This window comes from Motacilla alba, chromosome 8, assembly GCF_015832195.1.
Source record: "Motacilla alba alba isolate MOTALB_02 chromosome 8, Motacilla_alba_V1.0_pri, whole genome shotgun sequence".
Lineage (NCBI taxonomy): Eukaryota > Metazoa > Chordata > Aves > Passeriformes > Motacillidae > Motacilla > Motacilla alba.
The window spans coordinates 21,750,237-21,767,860 of record NC_052023.1 but is presented as its reverse complement, the minus strand read 5'-3'; the positions used below and the strand labels follow the sequence as shown (position 1 = coordinate 21,767,860).

The following is a 17,624-nucleotide window of genomic DNA, read 5'->3' as shown; positions in this document are numbered from 1 at the left end:
TAATTCACAGAAAATGGTTCTTTATGATGAAGTTCTATGGGAAAAAGATACAGCCTTCAAGAGATTATGAAGTTCTTCCATTGTGAAAAAATTAATATATTCCTTATGCAGATCATTTGAGCTGCACATGTCACAGTTCACACTTCTAATATTTTTCTGAATTAAAAAAAAAAGTCTCAGTTTATAATTTTCCTTGTGGCTGGTTTCCATACAGAGGGGGGGGCATGCCATGCTGGCCCTCATGGCATCAGGCAGGTGGTAGTGCACATCTGCAAGGGAGAAGATGATAATTTATTTTGGCTGGTGCTTATACGTATTTTGTTAGACTCCACACGAAGTACTGCCATTTAGAACTAATTTCAAAGCTTGTCTGATGATGTTGGCGATGACCTCAGACTATGCTGACATGGCACCTCTACGTATCCCACCTCATGGATAATTCATTAAAATAAAGTAGGTTAAGCCTTGGAAGGGCCAAACAGGCTCCTACTTCATCACAGAAACTAGTAAGAAACTTCTCTGTGTCACAGTTGCTGGCTTTCTTTCCAAGTCAGCTCTAGACTCATTTAATTAGAAAAGAGAAGCTGATGTGGTGACTGGTGATGGGGCAGGAGAGGTGTTACCAAAGTGAGAGAGGGCAGAGAAAGGTTTGTTTGTTTTTTTTTTAAGTCTCCTTTTTCTTCTCAGCATCTTGTCTATCTATCTTGGCCTCCAGAATTTCCTTAGCCTTTTCTGGTTATCCCAACTGACAGAAAGGGAAAAATGGGCTCAGTTCTGGCGTTTTTACTCCTTCAAAGCAAAGCTGTAGAACAAGAGCTCTTGAAGAGTGTTACAAGGGATAAGAGACCCTGCTGAGCTCTCCCTGCTGACCCACAGCTTGAACAGCAGAAACACTCTAAATCAGGCATTTTGAGTTTAGATGCAGGCTGTGCAACTGTTGTTTTATCTCTGCAGTGGGAAGGCCAGGGCCAGTGGCTGAATTCACCCCAGGTAATTCAGATTATTTGGAAAAAATCTGCTTGCTGTAACTCAGATTGAGCCTTATCTAGCACGAGTTTACCACCTTCTCAGTCCACCTACTATTGAGCAGCAAAGGTAGTGCTGTGGCATCCTTTTATTGTGGTTTAAATGTGCACAGACTCTCCTGTATGTAGGAGGGCAGCAGGCAGTTTCCACTGAAACGTGTTGAACTTGAAGGTCTCCCATGCATTGTCTCTGTGGCTGTATTCCCAAGGCAAACACTTTTGAAATCTCATTTTTCGTAATTAGGAACCGAATTCTTTCCAAATGAGCTGCTATGACTGCTAAGTAGCACACTCTTGCTCAGGCTGCAGCTTCGAAGCAGCGAGTTGATTCACTGATAAAGCCTTAAGATCAGCAGTGTGTCAGGCAGGGCAGCTGCCTCGGGTGCTTTTATGGGTCTGTGTGCCTTTTGTTTCGTTGCCCTAGAAAGGCTTAAGTGAGGAAAAGCAGGGTGCACACCTGCATGGCTTCCTGCAGCACGGTGGGGACTGTTCCTCCTGAAAATGGAGCACCTTCTGATGCAGTAGGATCTGCCATGCTGAGAAAGAGAGATGGGCTCCTGTTAGCATCAAGAGCAAAAGGTCTTTGTACACAAATTGGTAAGTATACAGTGAAAACCATCACACATATCTGAAAATCCTGGCCTTTCCTCTCTGAAATCAAAACCCCTGTTTGCTTACATTAGAAGAAAAAGTTATGAACTTTGTACTGAAGTTGTAGTTATGTCTGCAAGCTAAGATTCTTGGTGCAGCCATTTTCTGACGCTCACTGTTTCACTCTGATGACATCACCACAGTTGACCTCAGCAGCCTGAATTTCACCCATCAGCCTGAAAAATATGGTAACAAAAAGGTAGCAAAGATGAATAAATATTAAAATATTGCTAGAGGCAGCTTGCTGCCACACTGTCTGGGTGACCTTATTGACTGCTGGCCAAGTCTGCAACACAGCCCCAGCTTCAGCTGGCGTAGCACTCTGATGACCCTATATTGAGCACATACTTTAAACCAGCTCATATTTTTTCCTAAATTTGGCCTGTGTCTTAATGGAAGTAATTTTTTTTGCAACTATAGGGGGTTTCACATTCAGAGACAGCCAGTGTGAGCTGTATATTTAATTAATTTTCCTAAAAATCTCTTCAACAGATAGGAGAAAAGAATTTAAAAAGTGCCCTTTTTTATAACTCTCGCTACCCATGTGAAAATTTAGGTAGAGCAAATATTAATTTTAAAAAAGTGCAAAAGAAAATGCAGCAGAAAAAAAGCCACAGTTTCTGTGTCTGTAAATTCCAGGTTAATTTATAATTTCACTCATTATGGTTGTGGTTATTTCCTATTTTAGGTTTATGGTGTGATCACCTCAGCTAGCAAATCCCCACCCAGCAGATCACACACTCCCACACAGGGGCATGGGGGAGAGAATCAGAAGAGCAACAGTGAGAAAATGTATGCATCACGGTATAAAAGCAATTTTAGAAATGAGGGGAAAGGGTAGGAAGACACAAACTGACCAAAAAGAAGTCACTTCTGACCTCCCACAAGCAGACCAGTGCCTAGTCAGCCTCCAAAGAGGGAGTACTGAGGAAAGGCCAGACCCCAGTCCTGTGGCTGAGCCTGGCAGCACCCCCTTTGGCCAGCCCGTGGTGCTGTCCTGGCTGTGCCCGCTCCCAGCCTCCTGCCAGCCCCGTGGGGCACACAGCTGAGGAGCAGAACCCCTTGACACCCTGCAAGCCCTGTTCAACAACACTTCCAACGCTGGTGTGCTATCAGCACAATTTTAGTTGCAAGCTAGCAAGGTGTAGGTTGCAATGAAGCAATTAATTCCATCATAGCCAGCCCCAGCACACAGCTTCATTTCAAGGAGTTTTCTTTTTCTTTTCTTTTCTTTTCTTTTCTTTTCTTTTCTTTTCTTTTCTTTTCTTTTCTTTTCTTTTCTTTTCTTTTCTTTTCTTTCTTTCTTTCTTTCTTTCTTTCTTTCTTTCTTTCTTTCTTTCTTTCTTTTCTTTCTTTCTTTCTTTCTTCTTCTTTCTTTCTTTCTTTCTTTCTTTCTTTTTCTTCTTTCTTTCTTTCTTTCTTCTTTCTTTCTTTCTCTTTCTTTCTTTCTTTCTTTCTTTCTTTCTTTCTTTCTTTCTCTTCTCTTCTCTTCTCTTCTCTTCTCTTCTCTTCTCTTCTCTTCTCTTTTCTCTTCTCTTCTCTTTCCCCAGTGCAGCTATTTGCTCTCTTTCCCATTCTTCTGCACCACGATAGTGCCTCCTCCCCTATTACATCCTCTCTATGACCCTTCACATTGCTGCCTTTCCCAAAAGAAGTTTGTAACGTCATCAGTGTATTTCTGCACGCAGGGAGGGGAAGTGGGGAGCCATGTAAATATATTTTGAATTGTGTAGGCTAACCAACAACTCATATCTGTGTCACAGCTCAACATTCACTTGAAGAAAACTGAGTGTACTATATCAGAAAACTTCAGCTCTGTCTTAATTTAGACTTAACAAGTCAAGAAAGATACCACAAGAAAATAGTTCAACTTTGCAGCCTAGAGGAGCTGAACCTGTGGTCTTCTGCATTGCACTTAAGTGCTGTTGCTTTGTGTATAGGTAAAGGTTGCTTAATCAATTTTTTAACTTGTAACGAAGTCCTAATTTTCTACTCAGTCTTTTCATTGTATTTCATTCCAGCTCTGAGCAACACCAGCTTAAACTAGAAGTGAGAAAAAAGAGTAAGAATTTCCTTTTTGTAGTGAAAGTATTAATACCTCAATAGGAAGAAGGAAAGCTTTATTTGGAAAGGTAAGAGAGAAAAGATGGGGTGGAAAAAATGAGAAATACTGGCAACCTTTCCCTTAAGACTAGAGTAGAAGTTGCTTTAGCTAAGGTAGTCTGTAAATTTTCCTGATGTTATTCTGATACAATTCCGAAGGTGAATGGGGTGTTTTTCTCCTTACTTTGTAAAATCAGTTTTTAATTAGTGCTCCTAAACACTAACATGTACATATATTTGTGTTAGTACATGTGTGTATTGAGATTTAAAAATCTTTACTCCACCACTTTCCAGTGACTTCTAGGATTTTTGGTGGAATTAAAAAATAAAAATAGAACTCATCCTCCCTTCATAAAAGAAATTAGAACATTAACTAATTTTAGCCCATCCACCACTTTACATCACGTCTCTGGTATTTCTGTTCCTTGTTTCTCTTGCTTGTCATGTGGCTGTGAGAGTAGTGAGTCTTGTCTCAGCCAGTTCCTCATTTTCGAGGGGGAAGGATTTTTATTGTCAAGCCTTTGTGCAGTGCAAACACTTCCACCCCCCCCCCCCCCCCTTATTTCTTTTTTTTTTTTCCATTCTCTTGGTATCTCGTAGGGACTTGGGTTTTCCTCTGCAGAAGGTAATTCTGCTGCTGAGGCCCTCTGTATGATTTAACGTAGAGCCTCTTACAGGCAGGTCAGAATTCACTATTAGCTCTGCTTTTCTTTCAAACACTTCACTTGCCAGTACCGTCGGAGCTCACGCAGCCGAGCACCGCGACAGCGCGTTAAACATGTCCGGAAGCCTGGCTGCCGGCACGGCTGCGTGCGGGGCCGCGGCCGCGCCTCCCGCCCCGCGTCCCCCGGCCCTGGGCGCCCTTCCCGCCTGGCCCTCGCCTGGGGCTGGGCTGCTGGGGAGCAGCGGCAGGGAAGGCAGCCAGAGCCGCCGCCGGGCCCGGCTGCAGGCGCTGCGAGCGGAGCCGCGGGAGGGAAGCGGGGCCCTCACAGCACTCCCTGCGGGAAGGGCCAAGCTCCGCTCCGATCTGGGCTGTAGCCCGCGCTTGTTTGAAATTCTCCTTGGCGTGGGATGGGAAGTAACGGAGCGGCGATCCAAAGATAGGTCAGAGGTGGTTGGTGTCATTGTCCTGGAAGTGGAGTAGACTGAAAAGGTGCATTTCTGACAAGAATTATTCTTACAAAGGTGAACAGTGGAGCCTGGGCCACCATGGGAGGGCTCCCTGAGGGCCTCCCTCACAGCTCCTGTGGGGGGAGTTGGCTCTGTATTTCTGCGGTTGTGGCACAAAAGTTCTAGGGGTCAAACTTTGTCTGGGAGAACAAAGAGGAACAAAAGATTTTACAGAAGAACATTTTGGAAGATCCTTGTCTATCCCAGGGAATATTTTCTGGCTCTGCAGATAGCAGATTTTTTGCTATCACGAAGCATTTAAAGGGGGGAGCCTCACTGCTATCTGTGCTATTCTGAAATTGTAACAAGAACGAGGTGAATGACTTAAAAAAAATAAGTGTTTTTAATATGAAGTGGAACTTCATTTACATGCAGCTAATGTTAATATAAAAAGTTTGCTCTAGGAAATATGTGGTCGGATAGGAGCTACTGGAATCAAAAATAAAGTATTATCAATTTGGCAATTTTGAGCAGCTGGCTATTTTATCTTTGAAATAAATGCCTGGATTTTTTTTTTCAGAAAAAAAGTTGAATTAGGCTACTATGAAAGCACAAAAGTATTCTCTCTATTTCTATCCAAAGATATTATGAATATTTGCACTGCTCTTTTTTGACACTATGGGTAATAGCAGAAGCAGCATGGAGTAAACCTTTCTCACAGAGCATGGCATAGGCTGTAATAGAAATCTCTCAAAAGAAAAAATCATTGCTTTGAAAAACCTCAAAAGATAACATTGAAAAAGAGGCTTCATGCTTATGGGTATGGTAACCCTTGATAAAAGGCTACACAGTCATGGCTCTCAAAACACTCTTGAAATTAAATTAAATCAAATCCATTGAAATGCTTTAGTAAAGGCCTAAGAAGTAATAGCTTTATTCTGTCAGTGTGCCCTACTGGATCTTTCCCTTCCAAGCCACCTGAGATCCTGCTCTTAATAGCAGAGATGATTGTAGATACGTGTCCCAGAATCCACAACATTACAGCAGTTCATCTGTCCATTTCACTTCTCCCCCTTTTTGAGGTAGGGGTGAACACTGTATGCAAAGTACTGAGAGTCTCAGAAATTACTCTTTTTCTGCCTCTTTCTGGCCACTTGACTCCTCTTCACCTTCAGAACAAAACCTGCTCTGCTTTTATGAAATAAGCTGTGGCAGCTGGTCCGTTTTGCCCATGCCAGCAGCTCCCTCTCAGTGCTGCTGCCCAGGGCCTCATGCTGAGTGTGACCTTCAGGCAGGCTTCTGCCCCCAGCTGCAGGTGTAGCGCTGCAGCCCTTTTGCTGGCTCCTACAGCTATGTTTTTAATGAATCCCACATGGGAAGAAGAGGGACAGACGAGGTGATGAAAAGACAAGGCTTTCACCTTGCGAGCTTCAGTGTGGTGTGGGGGCAGGCACTCACCTGCGTGTGTCAAATAAATGTTATGCTACAGTGTCAAGTGGGGATGTTGCGTAAACTGAATGTAATAGCAACAGGTTGATATATTTTTCATAATGCCATATTATATCCCATATCCTCCAGGAAAAAACCCCAACAGAAATGTGTGCTGTTACCCTGAGGACTGCTCTGAAGCATTACTGGTAAAGCACTATCATTTCCTTGAAATTTCCAAGTGTAAATTACCCCCTCTTATTGTAATATCTTTGATATCAGTATTTTCTTCCGACTGTCTCACATTTCTGTTTTTGCAGCTCTGCAGTATGTGAAACACCTGTTATTATAGGTATTGATGATACTGAAGAAATAACAAGGCTCTACAGCATGGAAACCTGTGTCAATAGGTATGTGAATTAAAGGGTGGGAGGGGAGCTGACGGTAAGAAGTTCAGAAACCTGACTCTTTACAGTAACCTTGACTTCCTCTATATAAAATTTTGCTGTTTTGAAGTTTGCAGGTTAAATATATAAAGGGATGACTTGGCTGTGGGAACTTTCCTCTTCCTCAGACAGTATCTGATAAGGCTGCTACCAACAAATCAAAGGTTTGTGTGAAAATATGCTTATACCTGTGGTTAGGTGTATGTTATCCTGTTATTTGGCTTACGAATCTTCATAGCAGCTTTGCAGCCTACCTTGTCAAAGAATCTGTTTGTTTTAGAAAACTGACCTAAATAATAATTTTGCAAGGAAAACCCCCAGAGTTCTCTGCAGGAACATGATTTGAACACATTGACTCCTAATTGAGAATGAAAGTGGTTTAGTTCCACACCTACCAGCAGTTTGCTTGACTCCTGAGGCAACGACAAAAGAGGCATCCTCATCCCCCAGGGTCAAGAGCTGTGAGTGCTATGGCATGACAGGGCCTCCACTGCAGGCTGTGGACAGCCTTGTCTGTGTCCTGGCCTGGAGAGGATACAAAGGTGACCCAGTCCTTTCTTGCACCCCGTGATGTCTCTCAGGTTGTGTAACAGCTGCAGGTAGCAGTAGGGAAAAAGTGGTGAAGTTTTATTTCTAAGGTTTGTTCAAGGAATATAAAGAGGAAAAACTTCTGTGTACATCTAGGCTGAAACGGCTAGAGTTACTCTAGCTTGCACTAATATCCATGTGGGGAAATGGAGAGGCCTTAGAGGCTGTATTTCTTCCTCTGTAATCACCCAGAGCTCAGTTAAATGTTTTCAGGCTCATGGTTTTCATTCATGTTACTGAATCACAGGCTCTGCACAGCAACCAGACAGCAGCAGGCTTTAAAAGTCCAACAGAGGAAAGTCTAAGTACTGGGGGATGGCTTGAAGATTTCATTGCATTTACTGCAGTGATTACACAGACTCTGAAAGTTCAGTTTTAGTAGTAGATGAGGTGGCAGTAGGCGCTGTGTTTGGAGGTAACCCTCATATTAAAAAGAATGTTTCACAGCAGAAGTGTTTCAGGCTCCTATATGAATAGGAAATAGGATCACTCCAGAGTGGCATAAATGGAAGCCTTTGCTTCACATTTAAAATTTCAGAATTCGCCATCTAAGTGTCTACAAGAAGCAATGTCACTTCAGAGTCCTAGAATTTCAGAGCTATCTTGTTAGTTATGCTGACAATAATAAGGAGATGCTTGTGTCTGTAATCTTCCTGGTCAGCTATGTAGTTTTTGCATCTACAGAACTTTAATTCTTTCATAGCTTTGTATGCTGCACATACAAAAATTAAGGCTTTTCCTTCAGACAAAGATATGCTGAGGAATCTGAACCTCATTTTAGTCTGATATCCCAGCTAATTTTCAATTTACTGAGGTTCGGAAAGTTGCAGAATGGAGATACATTCTGGTGAATGTGTAGAGAAAAGAGTTTTTATATTTTTTCCCCTTCAAATATACAACATGATTTTAAACAGTCTCAAGCATTCAGCCAGAGTGATTGATTCATTGGGAACTGATTGATGGTCAGTATTTGAATTATTAAGATAGTTTCAAAAATGAATACAATTTTTAATTTAAATATAGATTCCCTGTTACTAAAGGAGGTGAATGGAAATGAATTTAGATATTGTGTAGTCTTATCTAACTTCTTGGGTGTTCTTACCACATGGGCAAGCATTGCCAGATTAAAATAAATTATTGTGTGTAGGCTGAATGATACTGCAGTGTTTAGTCGGAAGAGATTTCTTTGATGAAGTCTAGAGAGCTCCCATACAAAAATACCCGACACTCATTCTACCATGTTTTGCAGTGTGGAATCTTTTTTCAGTTGATACTGGGCAGTTAGGAATCAGGGAAGGATCTTCAGTGGACGTGTGGTGGTTGGTGTGTGCATGTGCTCATGCATCACATCCACAGCAATATTGATGAAAAGCTCTACCAATCATTCTCTGTTGCAAAAATAATTTTCAATCTCTAGCTTTCTCTGAAACATCTTCAGGATGATTCCAGAGATAAGGAGAAGCGTAAAGGTGGGGTTCAGAAGGCAAAAGTTGTTCATAAACTAGAAGGGGGAAAATCTTTTTAAATGAATAAAAAAAACCCCAACAAAATAAATGCATTGATCACTTTGAACTACCCAGTTAGACCTGCTGCTTAGACCAGCTATAGTCTGTCTTCTGGCTGTCCCACCCCTCTCTTCCTGAAATGTTGTTTTAGTAAGTTCACGAAGCTGATTTCAAACATAAGATACCATGGAGTCCTATCTCAGGGAAGCCTTAGCTGGTGATAGCAAAAAGTGTGTTGGTGTCAGTGTATTCTAACTAAAACTAAGAAGGATGGTACAGGCTTTTCATTTGGATAGCTCTGTGTGGAATGGTGCATGAATATACAAGAATATATATGTGTCTAAATAGACATAGGTATAGTCATATAAATGTCAGAAAAAGCTGCTCAAATACATGGTAATAATAGGTCTTTAGTGTTTATTTGGTGCATTATAAATATAATTTTTCTTTCACATGGACTGTATTTTCAAGTTCCTTTTCTTTCTGTTCTTCACCTCACTGGAGTATTCAATTTCTTTCCACCTAAGACCAGCAGGAAGTCTGTAAAATTGCTTTTTTTTTAGTAAGAACTATAGGATTTGTTCTATAGTTTTAGCATAGATGAAAGAAAGAATGGATTTCTTTGAAAAAAAAACAAGGAAAATGGGGACCATTTTGTTCAATACTACACCACTGTTTTCAGTAATTGCCTTGTACAGTTTGCAAGTCTTTCCACTTTATGTAAATACATTAACTTCTGAAAATCCCTTATAGCTGTGAGGTGGGGCCTTTTGAAGGAGGTGTTCTTTTGAAGGTTCGAGGGTCTCTTAAACACACATTCTCTTTCTTCAAAGTAAATCTTGTAGACTCCCTGTCACAAATCCTCCTTGTTAGGAATTCTGCTTGAAGAAAGGTTTGAATTTCAATATCAAGTATTTCAAACAAATACATCTAATGCCTCAATACATTTTTCTTAGGGTCAGTCAGTGGCCCTAAATAAGAAAGGGAACCTCTGATAATTTGAATTCTATTCCCAGCAACTCTTTGAAGAAAGGAATAAAATAAAATCTGAGCTTTTTTTACAGTTACTCCTGAAAACCAGGAAAGGGCAAGTAACTGTAAAGTAAACTTCTAATTTTTGAAGCTGCTTTCTCTGCTTCTTTATTTTGTGTTCCCATTCCCTATATATTTGTAAGATGAGTGAGAGGTGAAAAACTGTAACAGAAAATAATGCAATAACTTAAAGGTAGGTTTTGGTCTTGACTCCTAAACAGAAGGAATAATTAAGTATAAGCATGTGTGTTATTATCAGTTCAAGCTGTCAAGTGAATAACAGTAATATTTGAGTTTTCTGTAGTGAAATCCTGTTCTAGAAAATCTTAATGATTGCAGGACAAGTGGTCTGTTTACACATCAGTGAAAAAGTGAGTCCATAGGACTCACTTTTCAGAGGTAAAGCATTTATCTCTGAATTTTAATTGAAGCTAACAATGGATATTTTTCTTGATAGAAATTTGAAAATTTGGAAATGTCATGATGCAAAGATTGTGTAGGCTACAAATCAAGAAAGAGAAACGATACTTGTAAAATTTGGATATGGAGAAAAAGAATATCATACTCTCAAGAAATTTGCATAATAAAAGCTAGAATGTTGCTCAGTGTCTCTGCATCTGTGGATGTGAGGAAGTACATACCTCATCTTGGTTTTAAAGCCTTTAGCTATGAGACAATTAAGGAAAAACATAGATTTCCTAAAAGATTGTCTGGTTTATGTTACAAGATTATACAGCTCAAGGACACCTTGTTAAGAAAACCAGAAGTGTACTTTCTTCTAGAAGTCCAGCCTCATTTTTACAGTCAGGGTCTCCAGGAAATACAATCATAAATGTGGAATGTTATAAAGTACTTGCCCATAATTCAAGGTCAGGTTATAAATCTAAGTTGCCATGTCTCTTGCTAGATATGTATTTGCTCTGGTTCTTAGAGCTAAAAGCTTCCAAGAAGAGACCCTTTAAATGCTATTGACCCTAATTTTAGCAGCAAATTTGAACATGACCCTTGCTGAGCTGGGCAGTCTGAGCTGCTTAAAACAAGTATATGCTCAAAGGTTTTTGTGCAGCATGCAACACAAAACATTTAAAGGATCCTCTTTGCCTGATAACCCTTCCATCAAAAAATGGCAACTATTGTGCAACTTCATCCATCCTTACATACTCATATACGTGTTCCTATATGTACTACGGATACACTGAGGGTCCTGTGATCATCATGGCCCTTTTGGAACACTTCTTGGGACTTCACAAATGCCTGCAGAGCTGAGGGCAGAGCACAGCAGCCTGACATCTGGGTGGAGCTGGATGTAATAAAAGCACATTGCATGGTACTGGTGTCCGTGCTTTCTCTGCTGAGATTTCTACCAGCATCCTGCTTGCATATGCAGAGCTCTCAGTGACCACCATTTCTTGCTCCATGATCTGCTTTTCTCCTTGGCTCTCCTCTTCCCTCTTCTCTCCTTCCCTCCTTTCTTTCTTTCTTTCTCTCTCTCTCTCTCTCTCTCTCTTCCCCAATCCCCCTCCAATGCATTTTGCTGTGATTATTCAGTAAAGTACGCTGATTTTGATTGTGTTGGTGTTTTGTACCCTGAGATCAGATAACGAACCATCACAATCCTGTCTGGAGGGTGGATCGTGACATACCTCTGATGTACAGAATGAGATCTGGGATATCAGATAGGTATCCCAGATCCCAAAGGATCAATCCTTTCATCCAAACAGTCCAAAGGTAAGAAGGCATGCACTCACCTCAAGTGTTACAGTATGTTAAACTGAGGTTGGGGATTGAGGGCCAGGATATCAACACTGCTGTTTTCAGCTCCCAGAGTATTCCTTACTTCAGGGACCCACAGTGGGCTGCATCAAAATGCCTTAGCTGATCTCCAGAAAGTCCATCTGCAAAGAGAGCTACCGGAGACAGCATAAATGAAATTGTGGCTTCACTGATGTAGCTGGAATTTCACTTAGCTGGAAAAGAAGGTTATATTCAGTTCCTCAGTTATGAATTTTGCAGCTCTGCACCATTTCTGGGCCTTGGTAATTATCATACAGGAACCACAAAGTGAAACCAGCTTGGAAAGCTGAGAGCAGCAGCGATTTATGGCTCAAGCTGAGGCAAGAGCAAGAAGCAGCAGTCAGAAATTTTTATTATTTTTCAGTTATAGCTTTATTTGTTCTAATAGTCTTTATCTGACAGTCCTGAAAAACACTGCTGATGATCTTTCATGACAGTAAAGGTATTAAATATATCTGATGTTGCAGTTAAAACTTGCTTCAACTACATACATTTTTTACAAATACAGCATAAAAAGTACTGTCAGTAGTTTTAGTGGGTATTTGCTGGGATTCAAGATAAATAATCTAGTTGACAGGACTTTGGGATTTTTTTTTTCCTTTTGAGCTTTTACTTGTTCAATAAATGGTTGTAGGTGGTTTGGATGATTTGTAGATAATTTATAAAACTGGTTTCACGTAATTTAACTGTTGTATATCATGAAAACCAAACTATTTTGCCCCTTAATTAATCTGAATGTTAATGAAAGCATGGAACTATTTAAAATAGGTAAATAAGAATAGATGAATATGTACATTTTCAGCTGCTCCACTTTCTAACGTGAGCTAGGACATGTATAAAACCCAGGCTTTCTTAAAACTGCTTTTTCTACTTCCTGTTACCTCTTGGAGTAGAGCAGAGGCCATTGTGAAAGCAGCAGAGAAAAGCTCTTCCCACCTTGTTTTTGAACTTCTCTTTTCTCACCCTGCTCGTGTTCCTCATGCAAAAATACGCACAGAGCTTGTTTTCCTCAGGACTGGTATTTTGCTGCCCAAAACTTGTAGCAGTATGTGAAAGGTATTTCCAGCTAGAATAGAGTATAAGTAAGTCTGACCTTTCAGATTCCTGATTCAAGAAGGTGAACTGTCTGTGAAGAGTACTGAGACACTTCAGGATTTTTTTTCAGACTGATGTGGGAAATTTGGAGAAAGGAAGGTTCTGAGAGCAAGGGAGAGCACCATGGATTCTTTGATCAGGGACAGTGGATGGCAGGCAGGTCATGTTTTGTTTGCTATCATCTGTCTTTAATTTGTTCCTGTTTACAGTAGAAGAAGGAAAGGGAAATGAACAGGTTATTTGCTTTTCTTAGACAAATTTATTTGTGAATCTGTGTTTTTCCATGGTCTCCTCCACCTAAAATGACAGTGTGCTGATGGAGTGGGTAAAGTCTCAGAAAATTCACCCCTCCAGAATGTGTCTCTATTGATCAGTGTGGAGCAACTTTCTGAACCTCAGTAAACTGAAAATTAAGCTGGGACATGAAACTAAAATGAGGTTCAGATTGCTCAGCCTAGCTTTGTCTTAAGGAAAAGCCTTAAATTTTGTTTACCAGGTTGTAGGTTTGACAGACTGACTTTGTTCTTGGAACCGGCACTTTATTTTTGGTTTGCATCAAAATAAATTTTAAATAATGCCTCTGTATTTTACCACAGACTCTCATAAACTCTAAAGAGGATCTTCTTAAGAGAAGAAGACAAAAACAGTCAGAGACTCTTGCTAAATAATTGTTGCATGAAGTTTCATCTTCTGTGATATTTCCTAATGTACTAAGTGTAGGAAGTAACACTTGTTGTAAGGCAGAAAGAGGATGTGCAAATATTTTATGCTGATCTGGGGAGTGAGAGCACATTACCAAATTAGTATATCAGCCTGAGCTTGGTATGGGAAAAATGAGCTATTCTTGCTAATTCATATTGCCAGCATTTTTATCACTTTTTAGAATAAAATTTAAGAAACAATAGTGATACTATGTTTTTTGCCTTTTTTTTTTTTTCTTTTTGATAGGGACTAGATTTTTGGCAGTGTATACACGAGCACATATTATAAAACAGTTGTGAAATTGTGGTGTTTCTTAGGGTCCTGTTTTATGAGAAACATGGAAGGAGGTTTTTTTCCTTGACACAAATGAATCTGATACTGTTTTGCTTCTCTTGTGATTCAGTGGTTTACATGCTCTGAGAATTCCAGGTGTTTGGGGAATACCACAGCATGGGATTACCAACTTCCCCTCCTCCCCTTCCACGATCCTTTTTTGGTTATTTTTGGCTCTTCCATTGCACTGTATGCACAGATTGTATGTATTTATAAGGCCTCAGCAATATGTTTCTTGAGCTTTGTGACCCAGTTAAAATAGCCAATTTGTGCTGAATGTCATTGAGTGCTTATTATGAAATGTCCTATAGTGAAATAGAAATTAACTATAAAACCCAAATACCAAGAAAAATCTATTTCCATGCTTGACTTCCCAATTCTGTCTTTTCTCTCACGTGTTGTAAATCACTCAAATATTTGCTTGACTCTGCCAAAATTTGTTGTGCTGTTTACATGATTGTTATTTTTAAAGTATATATCCAATGTTTTTGCACCTCTGTTAGCTGACTCTAATTATGCCCATTAACAAGAAGTGATAAAGAAATATTTTCAATTACATGAATGACTTTTACATTACTCTTTTTTTTAAAGTTTAGAATTTAATGCCTTTGATAAACATTCCATTGTTTTTTTAGTGTGAGAATAATCCAAGACATCCAGTTCATCTTTAGACAGACTTTTTTTTTTCCCCCCCAGACTATCACCACTATGAACTTGTGATATTTTAAGATGACTTGTAGTGTGTGTGAAACAAATAAACGGAATGGCTTAGAGGCACGGAAACTGAGGGAGGGAGATACAGACCCTGATGTACAAGGTAAGTGAATCAGTGGGATCAGTTTGGGTTCCTAACTGTTTCAAATTCAAACATGACTATTGTGAGTTTAGATTATAGAAATCTTCCAGACTCTCGTAGAGTTATAGCAGTAGTTTCTTGACAAGCCACTGAGGAGGAAGTAATGCCTGCCACATGCTTATCTTTGGAGAAGTCTCTCTAACCTTTTTGGACAGCCCCAGAGAGAAAAATCATGTCACAATGTGAAGAAGGGCAGGAGATGGACTATCAGAAGATGACCGGCAGCATCACTGTGAGCAGACCAGCCTTCTAGGCAAAGATTTGTGGTTTATGCTTATAAATACCTTGCTTAAAGGCATTTTGTGCTTCTGTACAGTAATGACTACAATCAGCTGTGGGACTGCATGTCCATCCAAAACATAATCATAGCTGGGATGTTAGAAAAACATTTGCTATAGAGTAATCCTGTGTTTTATTGGAAAAATGCACACAAATAATCTTGGCTATAAGCACTGTCATCTGACAGATAGTGAAACACCAGGACAACTTTTAGACCACACACCTAATAGGGTATGACAATCAATCTGGCATCCCAGGTGAGGAGCAGTCTGGGTGGAAGCAGGATACAGGAAGCAAAGAATACAGAAGTTAAAATCACAGAAAATATCTGCTTGGAAAGAACAGAATATGGACTGAGAACTCACAGAAAGCAAGCTGGTCTGCTCATTTACAGCAGAGACTAGAGAGCAGTTAGCTCAGAAGTAGCATATTGTAGGAAGATAGCCTGAGACATGGCTTCAGTAGCCTACCCTGACCCTGGTCCTGGCCTGCTTCAGCTGAAGTTGAGCATTAAAAAAAGATAAAAAAAAAAGCCCACCCTGTGCATTACCTTCAGAATAAACAGAGTGGTCTTTATATTTGGTACAAAGCACACAGGAAGAAATGTTTAAGACATAAGGGAATACCCAGTGATCTGCAATGAAACCAGAATGTAAAGACTTTGGAAAAGACTGTTTTGTAAGCATTTTCTTCTTTTTCTGTGTGGGCTCTTTTGTGTTGGCAGGTGCTACTATTGCTTTACTCGTGTTCTGTCAGGCCTTCTGCAAACATGGCCCAACTGGGACTCTATGGTGGAGGTAAGACAGCATTTACTGCAGAGTGTTACGTAATTGAGTATAAGTCTACATATAATTTGGGAAAGTTAACCAGCAGGTATAGATTAGCTAGTACCAAGCCATCAGCAAGTAAGTAACCAGTTTAGCTGAAGGCAGGTTGGATTTTGTGATGGTGATAGGGGAGACCCTGCACAGAGGGAGCTTGTTTAGTACCTCCACGTGGGGTGTTATTCCTGAATTTCAGCCTGATTGTTCAGAAGACAATGCCCTGCCTAGAATTCAGCTCACTGCCCTTTAAAATTGTGGTTCTTCATTTGTTGAGACAGTCATATGAGTGCCTATAGAACCCAGAAGTTGGTACTAGGAAATGAAACTGGGGGGGAAAACAGAATCGGACTAAGAGGAGGAAAAATCTGCCACTGTTGAAGAGCTTTTCCGAATGAGAGTTCAAGGAGTGGTCCAGGGGAAGCAAACATCCAATTAATTGTCATCCCTTTTCATTTTCCCTTTCAAAGTGAATCATGGAAGGATACAAAGAAAAGATGCTATGGGTAAAAACGTTTATTTGATGTTTTATAATGTGAAAGGATCTCATTCATTGGGCAATATTTGAACACCTTATACAAAGCTAAATCATGAGCTGTTCTCAGCATCCAGCACTCATTCAGAGTCAGAAGGCAGAGCAGATGTTCAGCACAAATCTAACAAATCCCAGGGTTTATGGGTATGCTGACACTGTTTAAGGGTAGCAAATTCTAAGTGGGCATGTTAAAAGGAGCTGCTCAAGAACATTCATTTCACAATAACTCAGCCCACTGTTATCCTGCATTGATTTTATGTGTAAGCAAGAAGTAGGTGCCTGGCACTTCCAAGAGCTTCTTGTAGGTTTATTGCTCATTTTGGGCCAGATTGTGTGGAGTGCCTCAGGGATACCAGAATACGTTCTCTGTCCTGAGCAGGTACAGCACAGATCATGCAGGCAACATATGAAGTGAAGATGTCAAACCATCGTTGCCTGAGGGTTGATAGCAGCAGAGCAGTATGCTTGCACAAAGAGCTCTATTGTTTACTCTTGACCTTAAAATAATTTGATCCAATATGACACATTAAGTAGAAATGTTTTCTTTCTTCAGGAAATAGTTCTTGGCAATTGAAAACAAGCCTGAAAAAGTATGTAAAAAATAGATCCCTTAGCAAATGTTCAGTGAAACATTAAGACTGTTATAAGATATGTTCTCTAGCATGAACAAATGTTTTCACAGTAAGACTGTCAAAGTAATTTTACTGGGTAAAATGCATAATGCAGGTAGCCCCCTTGATTTAAACAGAGTTGCCCTTGGGATAAATTTATCCTCTGTCCCTTAGTGTTTGCAAAAGCATGCGACTTCAATTTCTGTGAACTGCTTAATTCTGATATGCAGTGTGCTGAGCATCACTGTAACTGAGCTGAGTCATATGAGATGACTTCAGTGCAAAGGAAATTATGCAAAAAGAAGTCTGCATTACTTTAAATACAAATGATATATGGAGTATGTAGAGAATTTATTTTTTATTTCATTACATGCTTTGTAATTTATTCTTTCAAGGCTTCTGAACAAAAGGAAAACACAGGTGAGTACTTGAGAATACATTGATTGAGAAAACGAATTCATACTACATTTTGTAAACACATTAACACAAGACAGTATTAGGTTTAGGTACCAGTGAAGAACACCATTCCCTGAACTGTCTCCATGTCAATGCCTCCACGTCATTATACCCTCCAAAAAGCAAATAAATCCCAGTTAAAATTCTTGGTGATGGATATCAAAGTGAAACCATACTTTGATAATCTGACTTGGAAGTTGTGTTGTGTGAGGAATGTGAATGCTGCAGTGTTATCTGGCTAAACTCTTAGGGAA

At 40.0% G+C, this 17,624-nt stretch overlaps 1 long non-coding RNA gene across 1 annotated transcript; it reads left to right on the top strand.

The window, feature by feature from the left end:
• Positions 1-1,233: 1,233 nt before the first annotated feature.
• Positions 1,234-16,714, top strand: LOC119704138. Its single transcript, XR_005257845.1, has 8 exons — positions 1,234-1,622; positions 3,440-3,616; positions 3,698-3,808; positions 6,468-6,526; positions 6,638-6,727; positions 6,834-6,927; positions 14,509-14,629; positions 15,672-16,714. It is a non-coding gene; the product is annotated as an uncharacterized LOC119704138 (long non-coding RNA).
• The last annotated feature ends 910 nt before the right edge of the window (positions 16,715-17,624 follow it).